Source organism: Myxocyprinus asiaticus, chromosome 29 (assembly GCF_019703515.2).
Source record: "Myxocyprinus asiaticus isolate MX2 ecotype Aquarium Trade chromosome 29, UBuf_Myxa_2, whole genome shotgun sequence".
In the NCBI taxonomy this organism is placed as follows: domain Eukaryota; kingdom Metazoa; phylum Chordata; class Actinopteri; order Cypriniformes; family Catostomidae; genus Myxocyprinus; species Myxocyprinus asiaticus.
Genome location: NC_059372.1, coordinates 17376059 through 17395556, shown reverse-complemented (window position 1 = coordinate 17395556; position 19498 = coordinate 17376059). Strand labels below are relative to the sequence as shown.

At 37.8% G+C, this 19498-nt stretch overlaps 1 protein-coding gene across 8 annotated transcripts in view; it reads right to left on the bottom strand.

Moving 5' to 3' along the window:
- Positions 1 to 19498, bottom strand: part of kif1b (kinesin family member 1B) — a 117601-nt gene that overhangs the window by 76035 nt on the left and 22068 nt on the right. The window lies entirely within an intron of this gene.

Below are 19498 nucleotides of genomic sequence, written 5' to 3'. Positions count from 1 at the left end.
ATGTAACAAACTGTACAAAGTTTGTTATAAAATTATTTATCAGTCGCTCAGAGACACATTTGAAGCGCAACATGAAAGCACTTCATGATCAGAAACACTCCAGCACTCATACACCTGGATCTCATTAACATCAGAGTAGTTTGAAATTCTCACCAACTGTGATCATGTTTTATGGGAAGTGAAATGCTGACCTGTTCGTAACATCTGCACAAAATTATTATTAATGGTGTCAAGCCATTATCAGATATCATATGATCAAGGGGCTGAGGTTGAGTCAGCCTTCAAGTGTTCTATCAACACTGTAATGAAGACAGGCATGAGAGACTACAAAAAACAAAGCAATAATCATCACTTTTGTCAAACAGTGATTTAAGGTAAGCCATTTTCTAGCTCTCTTATTGAATATAATGCCTGTGAAATGAGCAATAAAAGACTCAGATGAGTGTATGCTTGCGCCATGCTTGCACACTTTGAACAAGAACTATAATAACATAATTATAATGGATTGACACAAAAACGTTCAACATTCTTTGACAGATATCTAACATACTGTCCATCCCTCTCTCGGCAGGTTGCTGCATATCCCTGCAGTCTTAACAAACAGGAATCTAAAGGCTTGTCTGGTATTTGGAGAGTCCCACACATTCAGCCGGGCCCTCATCTCAACAGCTCCACACCGTCAGAACTCTAAGCCTCAGAAAAATTGGCCCATAAGGCTGCAGGACCGCAGGAATATACTGTAGGATATTTATAGGTTTCAGAAAGGCAGCTGCCAATGCAGAGCCCCTCAGAGCATGTTCAGGCCTTGATTCGATCCAGACAAACACATTCCACTGGCAGAGCGCAGGGTAGTAAGGTCAGTTAGCTGGGATGGGAGGAAAAAAAAAAAAAAAAAAAGAGGTTGGTGACTGACAAATGGGATGTACATGCTGCTGTCCTAGCAACTATCCAAACAAAAACATAACAACGAGAGGCTTTAGCCTTGCCTGGTCCCATTGCAACAAAAGTGACTGACTAGCCCAGGAATAGAGGGATGGGGCAGTTTGTCTTCTTAAGAGTGTTTTGATGTTATGGATGTAGATTGTGGTCATTTTACTGCTCGAGTACTCACTCAACAGATACAAATTAACCGATTACTTGAGTACTTGATAGGAGGGGAGTGTTGGGCAATGGAGCGACCCTCAAAAAAATCTAGAGTTCTGGCAAACATTTTGCAAATATGCCACTCCAATGAGCTTTGCACCAATCTCTTAATTGTTGCCACAGGTTTGCAATAGAAGTTTTACCAGTTGTGGCAAATTGTCAATTGTTGCCAAAGGTTTGCTGCAGGCTGACCACAATGGGTGAAGAGTTACAAATTCTGGCAATAATTTGTTGCAAAATATTTTGTTTTCTACAAAATAACCACATATTTATTGCCACTTTGTCGCAAATAAACCATTGTTGCAAAGGGATTTATGTCTACAATGTTTTTTTTAAATGTTGGTTTATGCACAAAAGCATTAGACAGATGTCTTTAGCAAGGAACAGCACCAGTAAGAGTCTTAAGTTTACTGCAATTTTTGGTCTCCAGTCCAGTCCAGTATTTTGTGGTAATCAACATTATGCCACAAATGCTAATTGCATTGAACCTGGAACATTCCTTTCAAACACTTAAAAAGATCAACTTTTAGACAAGGTTCTGTTCCATTCCATAAGTTGTGCCCCTTCTAGCTATTTCTGAACTAAAGAATGCCTCCTTTATGTACACACCTTAAAGGCTGGTATACTTTGTTATTCCACATTCTGGATCGCCTCACACGTATTCCATCTCTCAGCCTTTCAAAGTATACTCTTTGAACACGAGCAAATACGAACGCGTTCAACGCACGCAGACTACAACTGCTTTGTGATGCTCTTTTAGTACAGTCAATGGCAGACGCAGATGCCGACGATGCGCACAGACGAAAACGGTCGTCATGTTGAGAAAATCTGGGCTGCGTGTGATCCTCGCAGACTGTGCGATTGATGAAATTAGTGTCTCACATATTGTGTGCGTTCCGATCAGCAACGCCGACAACCGAAGTATACTTTGGCCTTAATACTTCCCAAACTGAGGGTTGAATGCTGTTGCTACCCCAGACTCAAAGTAACCATTATACCGCCTGTGTGCAGTTGCTTCCCTGACTCCAACCAATCAGACCACAAAGGTACCACCCAAAACTCCACCATAACCAATCACAATTTACAAAATTAAATGAAGTTGGGGAAAAAAAAAATCAAAGTCACACAATTATTGTTTTCATGATCAATCATTGCTTTCACTTTCAAGTGCCCGTCCCTAGTAGATGTGTAGAAGAAGAAAAAAAGGGAAAGAGTTGTGAATTACACATACAAAGTCAATAATCTAATTAAGCATGAGGCTCACTCTGCAGTTGAGGATGCTTGAGCCCCCTGCAGTGAGTAAATCCCTCAGTAGCACATCTGGGATACTGGCTAATCTCACAGTATTCATTTATAATTCAGTGGAGATGGGAGGGGAGGGCTAGGCACTGGGTTGCACACTTCTCTCTGCAAGTTACAAATCAAATATTGACTAGAGAGTAGGGCTAGGCAAGATATTCACAATGATTTTGCTGTATTTTTATTTGACCATTAATTTTTCTAAAGGCTGTGTCATTAGACTAGTTTTAAAATTACTCCTTAAAAGATGGCTAAGAGAGAGAGAGATGATTTATAGCAAATGAGATTTAAACTTTAGTAGCAAAAATGGCATTAAAGTCAGTATTCATTTTCGTGATTCAACTATTTGTTTGTCATCACTCAAAATGTTAATTTCATGTATAAAAAAAATATCCGTGTTCCAATGAATATTGTGACACAATATGGAAAACATGTAAAAAACAATGTACATATTGTATTACATACATTTTGCACAGATGTTCTGTTGAAAGGTGTTCTTTCTTAATAAAATATCATTCAAAAAATGTGTTTATTAAAAACATATGAAGGTAAATATTGCTGTTTTTACCATGTATTGTTATATTCCTTTAGTGAAATTTTTTCTTGATTACTGTATTTCTGCACTACATTTTAATCTATTTGGTTAAAATGGCGGTTTGACCGGAAGAATTGTTTTAATTGTTTCTGTAAAAAAAAAAGAAAAAAAAGAAAAGAAAATAATAATATTAATAATAATAATAATAATTTGTAAAGCCATTTCAGAGCAAATACATACAATTTTATACATTATATATCAAATAATATCTAAATATTTTCGTGCAATATCACCCATCCCTACTAGAGATGTACAAAACTGATAGTATATCGAAAGAGTGTTTATGGATAGGCCCTCATTCTGAGAGATTTGCTGTTTGCCTGTTTGAAAAGGCAACCGATACTGCCTCAGATTGGTGAATGTGATGGAGGATAGGGCTGGGACATTAAGGAGAAACGGGAGCTAAATAAAGAGCAATTTCACCTCTGACCTAAAGGCCAACTGGAAAATGGAGCAGTGGGGAAAACTCATGGGGATTTACATTACCATAGTACTTCTGGCCCTCTCTTCCAGGAACAAAAAGCACTGAGGGACTATAAATGCCTCAACCATCACGCACTTTGTTCATCATTCATATTAGAATGCTGATGAGATGGGAAAAGCAGCATAGGGTAGCGAAAACACAGGGTGGACACCCGTAAGCCTGGCCGTACTCACATATACATGCACACAAACAAGTGTCACTCACTCACACCTGTGCCTATATCATTATAGAGCCTCTCCTCGTGACTAGCCTCTATCTTATCATAAGAATTAATTTTTACATATTTAAAGGAATATTCTGGGATCAATACAAGTTAAGCTCAATCGACAGCATTTGTGGCATAATATTGATTACCACAAAATCTAATTGAGCTTAAGTTGTGTAAATTGTAATTTTTACAGTCATTTTAGGGTTTAAGGGCAACGAAGTTGTAAAATTGTCTATAACTATACAGAAAAGGTTAGTAAGGGATTTTATTACACTAAAATCATGTTTACACTTGTTGCAATACTTTTTGAAAAAATGAGCAGTTTATCATTCAAAAATTGACCCTATTCACTTCCATTGTAAGTGTCTCACTGTCACCTCGATTTTTGCTTTTAAGAAAAGCAGGGACGAATCAAATGTATTTTTTGTAGTAATTAATATTATGCCACAAATGCTGTCAATTGAGCTTAACTTATATTTAACTTATATATTTTAAGTTAAAGGAATAAAAATAATAGGGAAATATGATTTCCTTGTAAGCCTTTAAAATTCTTCTGAATGGGGGGCCTGGGTAGCTCAGCAAGTAAAGACGCTGACTACCACACCTGGAGTCGCAAGTTCGAATCCAGGGCGTGCTGAGTGACTCCAGTCAGGCTTCCTAAGCAACCAATTGGCCCGGTTGCTAGGAAGGGTAGAGTCACGTCGGGTTAACCTCCTCGTGGTCGCTATAATGTGGTTCTCGCTCTCGGTGGGGCGGGTGGTGAGTTGTGCATGGATGCCACGGAGAATAGCGTGAAGCCTCCACACACACTATGTCTCCGCGGTAACGCGCTCAACAAGCCACGTGATAAGATGCGTGGATTAACGGTCTCCTCCGCCACCCGGATTGAGGCGAGTCACTACGCCACCACGAGAACTTAGAGCGCACTGGGAATTGGGCATTCCAAATTGGGGAGAAAATAATAATAAAAACAAACAAATTCAGAATGACATGAAAAAAATATTTTAATAGCAAAATATTTCGAAATACTTTCAATATGTCTCTCTGTTTGGTCAACTTTAGTTTTGGTCAATTTTGCATTTACACTGATGATTTTGGAACTCATAAAAATTATATTAAATTTTTTGGTAAAAAATTGTATTACATTATATTATATTATGCAATAGTAAAATAATTCTGTCCTAATTTCTTCACTTTCACATGTTATTTTAATGCTCATTGATTAGACCCAGGAGCCATTATTTCTTATGAAGCAAAACCTTTGAGATTTAATTTCATCATTTTATCACTCCTCAGAAATAAAGCATGCATCTCCTCCTCTGTGTCACTGCGTGTCATTAACACTATGTGTATGAACCCGATATGACCAGAAACATTTTCCATCACACGATCGTTAAATTAAAGTGAAACCGGAGCACACTGCATTCATTATCAAAGTTTATATTTTTGCAGGAGTTCGGCGTGAGCCTCTGCTGACAGTGCACGTATCAGGGCGCTTGAGAAGCATTTCACATGCCCTTGTGGACAGGAGCTGCTCTGGTTGACATCTGCGGTGCGGCTCAGTGATGGTCAGAGTTCAACTGAAAGACGCACAAACATGCAGTTCATGGCATTTGTATACTGTATATTCGCTTAATTCCCTTATTTGGGCATTAAAATGTGACTGGAATTTAAATTGCACAATAATCACGGTTAGATCAAATAACCGTGATCAGATGGTTATTTAATAATTGCGACAGGCCTAATAACAGCATATGTATTTGGGATGACACAAGGATAAGTACACTGATGAGCCAAAACATTATGATCACTCACAGGTTAAGTGAATAACGCTGATCATCTCCTAACAAGGCCACATGTCAAGGTCTGGGTTGATTAGATGGTAAGCAAACAATCAGATCTCGTAGTCAACGTGCTGACTGCAGGAGAACTGGGCAGGAGTAAAGTCATGAGTGACTTTGACAAGCGCCAAGTTTTTATGGCCAGATGACTGGGTCAGAGCTTCTCTGAAACGGCAAGGCTTGTGGGGTGCTCCTGGTCAGCAGTGGTGAGAACCTACCGACAGTGGTCTGAGGAGGGACAAACCACAAACCGGCGACAGGTTGTTGGGCACCCAAGGCTCGTCAATGCACGAGGGCAATGAAGGCCATCCTGTCTGGTCAGATCCGACAGAAGGTCGGACATGTGGCACAAGTCACAGAAAATGTTAATGTTGGTTACAGGAGGTATGTGTCACAACACACAGTGCAATTGCACCCTGCTGCATATGGGGCTGCGTAGTCGCAGACCGGTCAGAGTGCCCATGATGACCCCTGTCCACCGTCGAAAGCACCTACAATGGGCACGCAAGCATCAGAACTGGACCTTGGAGCAGTGGAAGAAGGTCGCCTGGTCCTATGAGTCCCATTTTCTTTTACATCACGTGTACAGCCGTGTACGTTTGCACCGTTTATCTGGGAAAGTGATGGCACCAGGATGCACTATGGGAAGATGACAAGCCGGTGGAGGGAGTGTGATGCTCTGAGCAATGTTCTGCTGGGAAACCCTGGGTCCAGCCATTCATGTGGACGTAAATTTGACACATGCCACCTCCCTAAACATCGTTGCAGACCAGGTACACCCCTTCATGGCAATGGTACTCATTGATGGCAGTGGCCTCTTTTAGCAGGATAACACGCCCCGGCAACACTGCACACATTGTTCTGGAATGGTTTGAGGAACATGATGAAGAATTCAAGGAGTTGCCCTGGCCTCCAAATTCCCCAGATATCAATTCCAATTAGCATCTGTGGCATAAGCTGGACCAACAAGTTTGATCCACAGCGGCTCCACCTCGAATCTTACAGGACTTGAAGGATCTGCTTCTATGTCTTGGTGACAGATACAACAGGACAACTTCAGGGGTCTTGCAGAGTCCCTGCCTCAGCGGGTCGGCACTGTTTTGGCTGCACACGGTGGACCAACAGCATATTAGGCAAGTGGTCATACTGTTTTGGCTCATGACAAAATTTTCATGTTTGGGTGAACTATTCCTGTAAAAAGGGTAAATGTGGAGGGATTTTGCTTTGGAGATGATTCGTACTCATAACAATTGTGCCCACACATTCTAACAGTCGTTCATGTTTTCCATCTTTTTCCCCATCTAGTTTCAATGGAAAATTCCACTCATGCTGTGTTGTGTAGCATGAGTGGAGAATGCAGTGCGCTCTGAGGGTGGGGCTGTGGTGCATGCAGATTTCAAAGCCCACGTATGCACTTCCTGTTCAAAGTAAGGATGTGCGAGACTAGTCGACTAAACGGTTCTGATGCTGCTAGTCGACACTGGAATTACTAGTCGGTTAATATTTCCCCCCATTAAACTGATCATAATTTTTACACATTTACGTTTGGCTTTATATTTTTTACAGAGGCTGCACTTAAATTACTGTCATATTAATGTTACATATTTTAAATAGAATTAATAATACAAATATTATAAAAAAAAAAAAAAAAAAAAAAAAAGAGGATATCTGGAGTTCAATTTCACCTCAGGCTGCGTGTGCTTCTTCCCTCTCTCTCTCTCGTGGCGCGCACAGGAAAATGTCCTCTCGCTAGACAAGAAAACTCAGCAAAGTAGTTATAAAATCACTTCGGTGGTGCGGGAATCGGCTTTCCAAATATTTGAAAGTCCCTAAGGATGTTTTCACCTTTGAGTCTTCTTTACATCTGTGCATGCTTGTATGTTATTTTTCCGCTGAGCAGGCTTTTTCAAGTGCAGGATAGCCACCTCAGGTGAGTCAAGTCCCGTCTTTCCATGTCCATGGGTTAATTTTGCTCATCCAAAAAATTATGCTTTTGAGTAAGTAGCCTAGAAAATAACTGTTTTAGACTAGGTATGCCATTTTTTTAATCTGCTGATTAAGAAGGCTATTTTCAACAAGGTGCCGACTGCTTAACGTGTTAAACTATCTTTTATCCTGTGTGCACATCCTGTTTAGAATATATTAGGTTTATTTTAGGCTACTTCACAGGCCTATTTTTTTCTATCCTATAGCTACTTTTTTTTATTTTTTTATTTTTTTTTTTACATCGTAACTCTTTTTGGTTGACGTTCTTTACCGAACAGCTGTCATATTAGATCAATGGTTAATGCACGACTGCACGTCGTGAAATACGTGCAACTTTTCAGCGCATTTTTTTCTCTCTCATAGATTTGGCTTAGTCTACCTGTTAATTATTTTCAACAATGTTCTGACTGTTTTAATATGTTAAGTAACTTTTACTTGGTGATTTCCATTTAGAACAGGCTTTTAATGGTTGTTCCATTGATCCTGCACTATTCATTCAATTGTTTTCAATAAATATGTCTGTTAAATATTCGCTAATGTTGATTCAGTGAATGCGTGTCATGTTCTATATTTAATGTACAATGATCATAATTCAAGGCGAGCACGTCGCAGATAAATTCCCCTTTTCAGTAGAATTTAGCATCGGATTTGGAATAGATTAAGTATTTTAAATGGGTCGCACAAACACTTTTTTTTTTCCTGTTTTCTGAAGGTTGGTTTCTCTTTAGACTAGTCAGTTACAAAACTTCCGTTTAAACGACAGTCAAATTAGTCGTAGCGCACATCCCTAGTTCAAAGGTGTGAAAATTGGACACAACAAACAGCCCTTGAGGTGCACAAGCAATCAAACCTCCAAACACACCACATGCTAAATGTGACATGAAATTATGAAATGGGTAAAACTAATGTGAAGGGTGTTTAAGGGGTAGAAAGTCAGAAAATATGTGAATTAGTAAAGTAACTAAAATGAGCTATATATGAGACTTAGGTAATGTTTCCTCACTTTCTCTTTAAAAGATGAAGAGATCAAATTATCTCAGAAGTCTTGTGACAGAAACGCACTGTTCTATCAATGTAGCCTACGTCAACGCTGTCCTCCCGCAAGCCATAGAAAAGGTAAGGCCTGTTACCATGACAACCACCACATTGAACAGTGGGATTCAAAAATAAGAACTGTCATTTGAGGTCTACAATTTAATTTTGTGCTTCCCTCTCAAAGACTTTTGATTTCTTTGTTTTCATTTTAGAGCTTTAAACAAAACCAAATTAACTGACAATTGTAATGCCATTACAGTGACAAAAATGAACATATTTGTGCTTGAAAATCCCATAAATCTGGCTGAACTTGTACAAGGCTCAAAATGAAAGTATTAGGATTTGTAACTTTGACATTAAGCTTTACATTTCAGGCATGGAAGGCCTGAGGAGTTTTAATACAAATGAGAACAACTGAAAGTGTAGGTGAGACTTCAAATGTAATAAAGTATACAGCAATACCACTCGTAGTACATCAGAAAGTAATTCAGTGGGCAGTATACTAAGTAGAGTACAGTTTACTAATAATATCTTGACCCCTGTGACGAGAAGGAGTGTGTGGCTGGGCTGTAAGGATGGACGCCTGGCGCCGAGTTACCCCAATCAGCTGGGAGGGGGATAAGGAGGAGCTACTGTGGCAAAAAGGTCTCTTGCTTATCGGAAAGGAGGCGGCGGGAACCGGGTGAACAATCACAAAGACTTTTAATCAGCCACAACACAAAAACTGCTTTTCAGCACAACCAAACATTGACGCACACAGCTCTGCATGCATCTCTCTCTCTCTTTCTCTCTCTCTCCCCCAAACTGACTTCTCCAGCTCCTCCCTATCCCCCTCCCCACTGATTGGGTAACTCGGCACCAGGCGTCCATCCTTACGGCCCGGTCATGCCCTCCTCCTCGTCACAACCCCAATCCTCACCTTTCCAGATGAGGCCAGCTAAAGATCACGTGATCATCCAAAGCAAAGTCTAATTGCTCACAAAGACACAACATTTGTTGTTGGAGCCAACTGACAAATAACAACAGGGATAGACAAAGTTGGCACATTGGGCGATATAGCTAAAAAAAAAAAAAAATCTGTCTTTTTTTTTTTTTTTATATATTCCTTATATAAATCTCAATTACTGTATATGTTTTCTCAGAAATGTCATAAAAAGGGAGATTTTTTTATTTGTCAAGGAAACATCACTTCAACCAAACTGCCATTTTACACAAGTGTATTTAAAAATGTTTAATGCAAGTAAAATACAGTAAAAATAGTGGATAATCAAGGCATGTTTCCCGCATATACACTCACTGAGAACTTTATTAGAAACACCTGCACAACTAAATATGCATGCGATTATCTAATTAGCAATTTGTGTGGCAGCAGTGCAATGCATAAAATCATGCAGATATGGGTCAGGAGCTTTAGTTAATGTTCACATCAACCATCAGAATGGGGGGAAAAAAATTTGATCTCAGTGATTGACCGTTGCATGATTGTTGGTGCCAGACGGGCTGGTTTGAGTATTTCTGTAACTGCTGATCTCCTGGGATTTTCACGCACAACAGTCTCTGGAGTTTCCTCAGAATGGTGCCAAAAACAAAAAACATCCAGTGACCCGCAATTCTGCAGACAGAAGCGCCTCGTTGATGAGCGAGGTCAATGGAGAATGGCCAGACTGGTTTGAGCTGACAGAAAGGCTACAGTAACTCAGAATAGCATCTCAGAATGCACAACACGTCGAACCTTGAGGCGGATGGCCTAAAACAGAATTACCATTAACCAGAAAAAAACAAAAATAAACCATTTCTACATATGGAAACATGTCACACTGAGACTTTGAGCATTTTTGAGTGATCACTGAATCAGAGTTTTGAATTGATTGATTGAAAAGGACAGCTTGATCTGATTCGCAGCAATTAGTTCTTGAAATGAACTTACTAACTCTAATACCGTTTTTGTTCATTAAGTTTAAATCAGAAAGCATTAAGGAATATTTGTGAAACTAGTCTAATGACATGATCTCTAGACCAACTTAATGGCCAAATAAAAAGCACATAAAATTCAATGCTTTTCACAATTTTGCTAAATAGTACGTCACCAGCAAAATCATTGTAAAAAATATTGTGAATATTTTATATAATCGCTCAGACCTACACACACACATGCTTGTCTTCCTGCTGTACTAAGGGGGTCAGGGTAAAGTTCAGATGAACAAAGCTAATGACTTTTATCACTGCAGGATATTCAGGCTGGAGGACTTTACCACCTAATCTGCATTTGTACAGAAAAAGCTTTGAACTCCATCTGTCTATATCAAGTTCCAGGCTGTGATGATAAACCTGATCTTATTTCAGAGAGTGGGAGATGACCTGAGAATAGCAGACATGCCTGGCCTAATGCAGTGGAATAAGTGTCTCTGCACTGGACCCCAGAGGACTTTACTCCTTAGTCCACAGCCAAATCAATATCCACTGTTAACAGCCTGCAGTGATATTAAAGCCACTTTCAGAGGAGTAGAAGTGATACTTCTAGCAAAGTGAAGACAAACAAACAAAATGGCATTAAACTGTTAAAAGATATCCTTATGAGTGTAACTAAGCAAGAACAACTTGTATCACCTGAGGGGAAGTATATATAACTAGCCTGCTAAATATGCTTCTCATCTAACACGCACACCTATGTTTCATGCAAGTGTTGCGCGCACTATCTCTGGAGCATGCAAGTGAGCAGAGCGGGATCACGCACACTACTCAATCCGGCTTCTTTCGATATTGAAGCGCAGACCACAAAACTTTGTATTCTACCGAGAAATGTTTTACATTAAAGTGCTGTGGAAGAAGTCAAACAGCGTGACATTCTAACCACCAATGATGAGGAAAACAAAGAATCACTGTGTCATGCACCAAGATAAAGGGATTTTTAAAGTACACATCATCACCCTTACTAAAATTTATCACAGTAAACTGTAATAGAATTTCAAGTTAAATTATCCATCAGGGAGATTTAATAATTTGTATTATGCATATTTTATTTTACGTATTACCACAGTAATAATGAGCCATCTATGGTTTTAACTGTGGTTATGACATTACAAATGCCACAATGGAAGAACTATGGTAATCATAAAGGCAAGAAGAATATAGAATAAAGGGATTTAAAGTCTGGACAAATTATGAGCAAAGTTTTCTTCCTCTCTAATATATGCTGTTCGAATTATGTTTAATATTAGTGAAGAAAACGGCCATGTTTTCTTTCAGATATTCTCTGTAGAGATTACTTGAATAATTAAGGCCTAATGAAAAGAATAAATATTTTGTAAGGAGTAGGAACAAACATTTTCACTAAAAGCTCACCTCAAGTGCTGCTCACCTCTAGTCATACATAAGACCTACAGAAATAAGGTTAATTAAATCGCATCTTCAAGTAAAACAAAATGTCAAATTCAAAATCTTCTAGATGCTTAGATGATCAAAAAATAACTTGTATATCCAATGTATACATGATATGCAACATAATTATGTTATATATTAGTTAATTGCAATTATGAAATAAACTAGCTTTATTTCAGTATTGACCGTGTGTCAGCCACCACCGAAGACCATTTTTGACCCAGGAAAAAACACTGCATGTAGTCTTAAATTCAATGCAAAATAGCATTTGCAACCAATTTTACTTCCAAATTGTGATGCATGTCAGTGCAAAATAACGTGTAACAAAAAAAAAAATGTGAAGCAGAGTTTATCAATCTAGGTGTCAAGCTAGGTGAAAAGTTGATGAAAGATTACAAAGAAAAACTATGTGTGATGATAATTGTGCACAAAAAGACTAGGAACGCAATGTATATTTAGTAAGTTAATTGGGTAATTTGTGATTTTTTGCTGAAATGTATTGAGAAATCACCACATTGCGACTAATTTCCACCTGCTAAAATTTACACCCAGAACGGCATCTCTTGACACTGATCTGGCCTTTCGGATATTAAAGAGGAAAGCTTAAAGAGGGTAGAGTGTGTTCCCATCTGGAATGATCTACATACTGCATTAACAATTGTCTGCCTATAGAGACAGCAGAGAGCAGAGCACAAGCTCCACATACCCCTCACAGCTGCTGAAGATCACAACCAACAAATCATCAAGGCTGAAACCAGCAAATGCTAAGAGTGAACAGAAGCTTGTCTCATCACGATTCGCAAACTATTAACAGAGGTGGGTAGCAACATGCTACATTTACTCAATTACATTTACTTGAGTAACTCTTTAGAGAAAAAAAATACTTTTAGAATAGGTTTAAAAGTGGGTACTTTCAAACACTTTCTTCGCTCCGCACAATGAAAAAAGAATAGTTTCGTTAGAATATCACATCAGTGAATTATATAGTAAATAAATAATTATTCAGTTTAAATGGCAAAATTCTATATAAATATGAGTACATTTGAAAATGTATCTGTATGTTTTGCCTCTCTATTTGTTATGTTATTTAATCAAGTAATGATTTGTCAAAAAGTAATTTCATACATTCAGTATGAAATAAAACATTGCAGGAGTGAAGGAAGCAGTAAACCCCCAGCTCGTACGTCTTCCCCGTGGTAGATTATGGGCAATTAACCGTCACTGAGTGTACATCACACTCGAAATTAGAGTGCATTGTGGGTAATAATGAGTGAACAAAAGTAGGGAACGAGTGGCTCACTCAGAATTCAGACACTTCTACACCTCCTAGTGCACTATATAGTGGATAGGGGACGGTTTTAGACACAGTGAGTGTTCCGTGACTGGGGTTGGTGCCCTACGTAGGCTGTGTACTCTGTGTTTAGAGAGTGCCGGTACTGCTGTACAGAACTAATGATCTAAATACTTACGACACTGAAAACTGTAACTACACTGAAATAAGAATCCATGCAGTACTTTAAAAGCTATGAAATAGCAAAAGTAGGCATTAAAAAAAAGCATGATCTTGCTTTGGTTTATATTTCAGCATTATATATAATGTCCCTGTGGGACATTTTCACGTTTTTACCGCAATAATTGCTAGAAACATTTCCAAACCTCTCTTCTTATTGACAAATTCATCCAGATCTGACAAGAGCCCTTAAATGAATAGTTCACCCAAAAATGAAAATTCTCTCATCATTTACTCATTCTCATGCCATCACAGATGTGTATGACTTTCTTTTATCTGCTGAACACAAATTAAGATTTTTAGAAGAATTTCTCAGCTCTTTTGGTCCATACAATGCAAGTAAATGGGTGGCAACATTTTAAAGCTAAACAAAAAAAAAAATATTGGTTAAATCAATATCTTCAGAAGCGATATGATAGCTGTGGATGAGAAACAGATCACTTTCACATTCTTCTTGTTTTTGTTTTTTGGAGATTCACATTGTTCTCTGCATATCACCCTCTGCTGGGCAGGGAGAAGAATGTCTAGCAAAAAATGACAAATATTGATCTGTTTCTCAACCACACCTATCATATCACTTCTGAAGATATGGATTTAACTACTGGAGTCTTATGGAATACTTTAATGCTGCCATTATGTGCTTTTTGGAGTATAAAAATTTTGGCACCCATTCACTTGCATTGTACTGACCTACAGAGCTGAAATATTCTTCTAAAAATCTTAATTTGTGTTATTTGTGAAAGGAAGTCATACATATCTGGGATGGCATGAGGGTGAGTAAATGATGAGAGAATTTTCATTTTTGGGTGAACTATCCCTTTAAAGTAAGAGCTCAGCCACAATTTAATATTCTGTCATCATTTCGAAACCCTCACCTTGTTCCAAACCCGTGTGACCTTCTGTATTCTGTGGACCACAAAAGATGTTAGACAGAACAGTCTTGTTCCCATTCACTTTCAAAATATAGAGATAAAAACATTCACTGAAAGTAAATAGTGACTCAGGCAAACATTCTGTCTACTATCTCCTTATTGTGTTGCATGTAAGAAAGAAATTCATACAGGTTTGGAACAACATGATGGTGAATGATTACAGAATTCCATTTAATAATAATAATAATAATAATTCTGTAATACATTTTAAATGTGTATTATGTAATGAAATATTGGGGAGTTAACGTCCATTATGTCATTTGTGAAAGTAATGAGTTACTCACTACTTGAGTACTCTTTTAATTGGATACTTTCTTACTCAAGTAATTATTTATGTTAGTACTTTTACTTCTACTAGAGTAAAAAAAAAATTTTTTTTTAAGTAATTGTACTTTTACTTGAGTATAGTTTCTGGCTGCTCTAACCACCTCTGACTATTAAGTCCAAAATAGTATGTGAGATTTCCAGTGGATTTTCAAAGTGCGCATCCTTGCACGCTTCTTAGAAATAACGTAAAAATACTGTATAAAAAGTTTACTTTGGTTTTGGTTGTGCTGATTATTATTTTGGTTAAATTAATAGCAATTAAACTAAATAGTTTGGGCCCTGTTTTAAATTTTTTAAATTAATCTTTTCATAATGTACCATGTTAGAAGGTTCCCTGTTTAGTTTACAGCATTACCTTTGAGAGATTTTCCTTCATATTTAAGCAAAATGCACATTATAACTGAAATATACCCAAATGAATCAGAATCAAATCATGTCTCAATTGGAATCAAATCAAGAAATCTGTATCGAAACCCAGACCTAGTGTAAACTAGTATAGTAAGAGAATTTGGACAAACAGTGAGAGTATTTGCACATCAGCTCAAAATTATACTGAGTAATGAAAACCTCAAAGCAGCGATGATGTGGGGTATGAAAAAGCTGTGGCTTCCTCATAAGATCATAAGGCGGTGAGCTTCCTCATAAACACCATACAGCTGTATGATATCATAACAGTAATATCTGCCATCTATCACACCGTGTCATCTGAGAATGGCTTTGAGCAGGGGCATTCAAGGATACAGACAGAGCGTGTCTGTAATATGCATTAAGCCACTGGGGGACAATTTCAGAACGGTCTTCTGATGAAAACTCAGTTACTGTGTTTGAATAATCCTTGGTCTAGAGTCTTAACTTAGTCTCGGCATGCCATTCACACAGTTTTCATGTCGCCTGGTGAAAGAGAAAGAAAACAGGAAGGCTGAAGAACAATGCTTCAAGTTCAAGCTGCTCAGTTGGTCTGTACAACACATTAGGTCATCTGTTATAATTAGACTGTATGGGGCCTATGGCCCCCTTTCTAAAGTAAAATGACTTTTGCACAGACCACAATGAAACTCTTCAAAGAGACGTTTTCTATTGTGTTTAGTTAGAGATGTAATAAGAGCACTTAAAGGAATAGTTCACCAGAAAATTAAAATCCTCTCATCATTTACTCACCCTCATGCCATCTCATATGCATATGATTTTCTTTCTTCTGCAGAACACACACGAAGATTTTTAGAAAAATATCTCAGCTTTGTAGGTCCATACAATGCGAGTGAATGGTGTCCAGAACTTTGAAGGTCCAAAAAGTACATAAAAGGCAGCACTAAAGTAAGCCATAAGACTCTAGTTGTTAAATCCATATCTTCAGAAGCGATACGATATTTAAGTCCTTTTTTTACTATAAATCTCCACTTTCACATTCTTCTTCTTTTGTTTTTGGTGATTCGCATTCTTTGTGCATATCGCCACACCTACTTGGCAGGGAAGAGAATTTATAGTAAAAAAGGACTTAAATATTGTTTCGCATTTCTCATCCATACCTGTCATATCACTTCTAAAGATATAGATTTAACCAGTTCAATTTCAACCAGAGTCGAATGGATTACTTTATGCAGCCTTTCTGAGGATTTTTGACATTCAAATTTCTGGACACCATTCATTTGAACTGAACGGATTTACAGAACTGAGATATTCTTCAAAAAATCTTTGTGTTCAGCTGAAGAATGAAGTCATACACATCTGGGATGGCATGAGGGCGAGTAAATGATAAGAGAATATTGATTTTTGGGTGAACTATCCCTTTAAAAAAAAAAAAGATCTTTATGATCTTTTGTTCTAAAGACTTATGCTTAAAAGCTTGAAATGAGTTTTGTAGATAAATATGATGCTGCCCAAGTATGAATTTCTTTACAAAACTATCTTTTTTATTTTATTTATTCATTTATTTTTGTAATGGATGAGGACAGGATAGTGAATGAGCCAACAAGTTCTTTGCATATATGGGAACTCCTTCAATACAGTTGAAAAATCATCCAGGGTGGCACCTCATGAAGTTGGTTGAGAAAATGCCCAGAGTCTAAAGAGCTGTAATCTAGACTAAGGATGGCTTCTTTAAAGAAGCCAATATATACAGTAAGATAATTGATTTGTTTAACATTTTTTCATCATAACATAATTTCCATACTCCCATGAGTGTTACGTATTTCATAGTTTTGATGACTTTACTTATATACTACTATTGTACTTTGGTTTTGTGATGTTTGATCGTGTTTGGTTTATGATCAATTTATGTTTAAAATATGTTTCATCATGTTTTATCAATGAAGAAAGAAAAGTAGTGGTCAAATAAGGACAGAATGTGAGCACTGTATGAGATTATAATCATCCAGAGCTGGAGATATAAGGGTGGGCAAAATCACTAGAAAAAAGTGAGGCATTGCCCAGCTGCTAAGATGTCCAGAGTGCTCAGTCTATTTTTGTAGCAGCAGATGGGGAGTGCAGCCTCACATACTGACAGCTCTTCAGTTAAAGAAAGGAATGGGCAGATTTCTGCACTCAGACCTCTCCGACACACTGCACTCAATGAAACCGCATGGGACACGTGCTATGTACATATGCACACACTTATACATGTCTGTATATGTAAGGGATAATGTATATTCAGATGGTAATTATAGGATAACCAAGAGGGGGTATATTTTGCTATAATGACCAGGATACTATATACTATATATTTTATTGGACATGCAATATTGATTTGAGTTTTTATAAAATAATTCACAATTATTTTATCCAAAGAAAAGAAAGAGACTGCAGAAAGATACGAGAGAAATAAAACTTGCACAACTATTTAGAAAATCAGTTGCCTAAGACAACGGTCAGTTCTACAGTTTGCTATTGTTTTATGTAAAAAAACAATTTGTGTATATATACAGCATGTCCTGCAGGCTCATACCTTGAAGGAATATCAAATTTGAGCAACTCGATACCAAATGGATTTGAGCTGTTTGCCAAGCGTGTATGACAGTAATGTGCATGCATGCATACACAAACATACACACACCAGATGCGAGGAGGAAACAATATCAGTCCTCACAGGTTCAGACCAACATGCTTGTGTGTGCAGTACGAGTGTGTTTGAGTGTCAGTGAGTGTGTGTAGAACCAGTGAGGGATTATGACAGCAGCCTCTGAAACCTCTTCAGTTTCAGCCAAGACATGAGGACATGTTCCACTCCTCATAAATCACACCAGTGGAAAGGGGAAAGTCCAGGAAGCTGAACTATTTTCACCAGCTAAACATAGGCCGATAAATGGAGACTACATTTTTGCATCGTTTGAGATTAAAGGATTGTGATATTACTGCATATAACTACAAATATTTATTGATACCGACAATCGAATGAGGCCTGATTTGGCAGAAAGACTCCATAGTCTTCAAGCTGAGAGAACAGTGTTAAACCAAATAACTCTGAGCCCACAAATATTTGTTCATTAGCCTCTCGATCTATTCATGTCTTTGTGTCCCCGCCAACACCATAATAACTTTGGCCCATAATGAATTGAGATCATTAGACTCCTCCAACCAAAGACCCAAGACCTACAGAACAATGAAGTGAACTTTAATAGGGCTGTTCACCATCCCACCCACTATAAACAGCTTTAATTTGGACAACAGCACCACAATATGCAGCCCATTTCTGTTTTGTGGGCTTCAATGAACCAAAAAGCTTCCAGACGGTGACTGTATCAGCAGAGGACCAGAGTTTGTCAGCACTATATGCACCAAGAGTTTCTGCTACTGTACCATTGAGAGAATTCTGAGAGACGGCTAATCCTAGATGACTAATTGCTTCATTTCAACTTCTAAAGAACAGTGGAAATGATCAATTATACCAATTTCTTTGCCTGTTTATAATGTTTTTTTGGTAATTGTCAGGGTTTCCACAATTTGGACCAAAAAAAAATGTCCATTACTTTTCAATTACCTTTTATTTGTTATTATTGGATAAAGATATTTCAAAATCATTTTAATTCTCTAATGAATTCAAACCATTTCAACGGATTTATGAACCAGTTTGACCGATTCATTTAGGAGAACTGACTCAAGAGAATGGTTTACTCACTTATGGGATATTTCTATGACTTTTACAAGCATTTTCCATACTTTACAATTGTTTATCTATTTTAATATTAGCTATATATATTTTAAATATTCAAGAGCAGAGCAAACCTACAAAAATATTTATTCACTACAAAAATGTCCATGATTTTCAAAGGTTTATTCATTTCCAAGAAACCATTTTCCAGGCCTGAAAAAAAAAAAAAAAAAAAAACTAATTCCCTAATATTTCCTGGTTATCCATTAGTGTGGGAACCCTGAGGTGTGTTTGTGTACAGTGGAGGTTAGCTACAGAGCATTAGCACAGCTGAACAGCATGTAATGCCATGGTTTTCGATGTGGGTGAGGTCCAGGCCTCCAATTCCAGACAGAATCCAGACCACAGGTAGACCCTGCCAAATGACTGCCGGCCAGACAGACTGAATGTTTTTCTTTCTAAATTCTGCTTTTCATTCCCATGAATAATACAGAATGAAAAAAGTAGTGGCTATGACTAGCCGTGCCAAGACTACAAAGCTCTATGTGTTGCCACTCTCACATTCAGTTCCCTGTTCACTCTGACTCTAATAAAAGATACCAGAGCTGGTAGGAGGGAGAGCGATAGAGAGAGCGAGAGATAATTTAATACCAGAAACTCTGCTATTCGTCTGCTA